General features: G+C 53.3%; 1 pseudogene; it reads right to left on the bottom strand.

Moving 5' to 3' along the window:
• Window positions 1-287: 287 nt before the first annotated feature.
• Window positions 288-1735, bottom strand: LOC113219607 (annotated as a pseudogene).
• Window positions 1736-2190: the final 455 nt, after the last annotated feature.

Genomic DNA, 2190 nt, shown 5'->3' with positions numbered 1-2190 from the left:
GAAGGAAGGAAGGAAGGAAGGAAGGAAGGAAGGAAGGAAGGAAGGAAAAGAAAGAGAAAGAAAGAAAGAAAAAGAAAGAAAGAAGAGAAAAACATTTACTTTGTAGCTGAATGCATATGCAAGTGGGAGTACCCCAGGCAGTAAACTCCTGCCATGGGTGGGCTGAGGGCAAGGACTGAGCCTCAGGCGGGTCTCCTGTTCCCTATGCTCCCCTGCACAGCAGCCTCTCCTACAGGCCCTGGGGCAGTCACAGGAGGGGGCAGGCTGGGAGTGGCTGCTGTGGCCATTCACTTAGGCAGGACATCCGAGGTCTTGGACACCAGCTTTCTATCCTGGGTTTCAATTTTCCTCATAACCACGACCCTGGAGTAGCTGGTGTGGCTGAAGGAGCTGGAGCCCCTGCCACAGCCAAATCTGGAGCCCAGGCTGTAGCTGAGGCCAGGCCTTGTGAGGGCCCCATAGGCCAAGCTCAGCCTACCTGAGTAGCCACTGGTGGTCTTCGTGTGGATGCTCATGTTCCAGCCAGCTTTCCCTGCTCTGCAGCAGCTTCCTGTAGGTGACGATCTCGATGTCCAGGCCTGCTTGATGTTCATCAGCTCCTGGTACTCGCGCAGCTGCTGCGCCATGTCCTGCTTTGCCCACTGCTGGGTGGCCTCCAGCACAGACAGCTTGGCTTCCTTAATGGCCAGCTCCCGATGCTGCTCTGCATCCGTGATGGCGGCCTGCAGGGAGGCCCACTGGTTTTTGAGGCTGTCAGTCTCAGCCTGGAGCCAGCTGAGGTTCCAGATCATCTCTGAGATCTCCGTCTTTGTGTGACACAAGTCGTCCAGTGCTTCCCAGCCAGCGCCTGCAGTTCTTCATACTTGACCTGGTGCAGGCTCAGTCCCAGCCCAGCTTCAGTTGGTGATCTCTTCTTGCTGGACCTCAACCTCAGCGATGATGCTGTCCATGTCCAGGGAGTGACTGTTGTCCATGGACAGAACCACAGATGTGTCCGAGATCTGGGACTGCAGCTCCAGGATCTCCTGTTCATACAGCCGCCTGAGGAAGTTGATCTCGTCATTCAGCCCTTCCAGGCGAGACTCCTGCTGTACCTCATTTATGTTAGCTTCAGCCACATCCTTCTTGATGAGGACAAATTCATTCTCCTTCTCTGTATTAATATTGATCTTATCCTTGTACTAGTTCTTGAGGTCTTCCACCAGTCCCTGTGTGTTGCCAAACTTCGCCTCCAGTTTCAGCTTCTCCTGGCCCATGGTGTCCAGCTGCTGCTGAATGTTGATGTAGCTCTCAATCATGCAGTCCATCTTCCTCTGAGCCATCTTCTGCTGCTTCAGGAGGCTTCACTTGGTCTCCAGGATTTTGTTCTATTGCTCCAGGAACTGCAACTTGTTGATGAAGGAGGCAAATTTGTTGTTGAGGGTCTTGATCTGGTCCTTCTCCTGGGTGCACATGGCCTGAATGTTGGGGTCCACCTCCAGCTTAAGGGGCCTCAGTAGGTTCTGGTTGACCATGATGGCTGTGATGCCCCCCATACCACGAGCCCCACCATAGCCTCCACCCAGACCCTTGCCATGCCCAAGCTACCCCAAAAGCTGCTGCCACTGCTGCCCACTTAGAAGAAGCTCAAGGAGCTGATGTGGGTACCAGGCCTACTCATGTAGGAGCAGCTGCTGAAGGCCTGGGGGCCAGATTGGAATACTTTTTAGGACTTCTGTGTCACCCTAATGGACATGGTGGGGGCAAGTGGGCTGAGCCAGACAGAGATTCAAGAAGGAGCAGAGAAGCTTCTTCTAGGTCTTGAAGAACAATTTGAAGGACATGAGGAGATATCTACGAGGATGTCTAGGAAAGTTCTTTCCAGGCAGGGGAGCCTCCCGTGAAAATGCACTAGGGCAGGAAGGTATCTGTCTTTTGGGAAGTGAGAAGAGTCCAGAAGGGCTGGACAGAGAGTGACTGAGATGAGGTCAGAGGTGTGGCCAGAGCAGGCAGGCCTGGAGAGTGTGGGCAGGGTTTTCACTTTTGCTCTGAGTGAGATGGTGAGTTACAGCACAGTTTCGAAAAGTAGGACATGGTAGGACTTACTCTTCTGAAGGGGTGGCCTGCCCCTCCACACCTGTGGGTGCTTCTCGTTAGGTGGAACGAGAGACTTGAGAAAAGAAATAAAGACACAGAGACAAAGTATAGAGA

Source organism: Piliocolobus tephrosceles, chromosome 5 (assembly GCF_002776525.5).
Source record: "Piliocolobus tephrosceles isolate RC106 chromosome 5, ASM277652v3, whole genome shotgun sequence".
Taxonomy (NCBI): Eukaryota; Metazoa; Chordata; class Mammalia; order Primates; family Cercopithecidae; genus Piliocolobus; species Piliocolobus tephrosceles.
The sequence above is the reverse complement of the archived record's forward strand: the minus strand, read 5'-3'. Positions and strand labels throughout refer to the sequence as shown.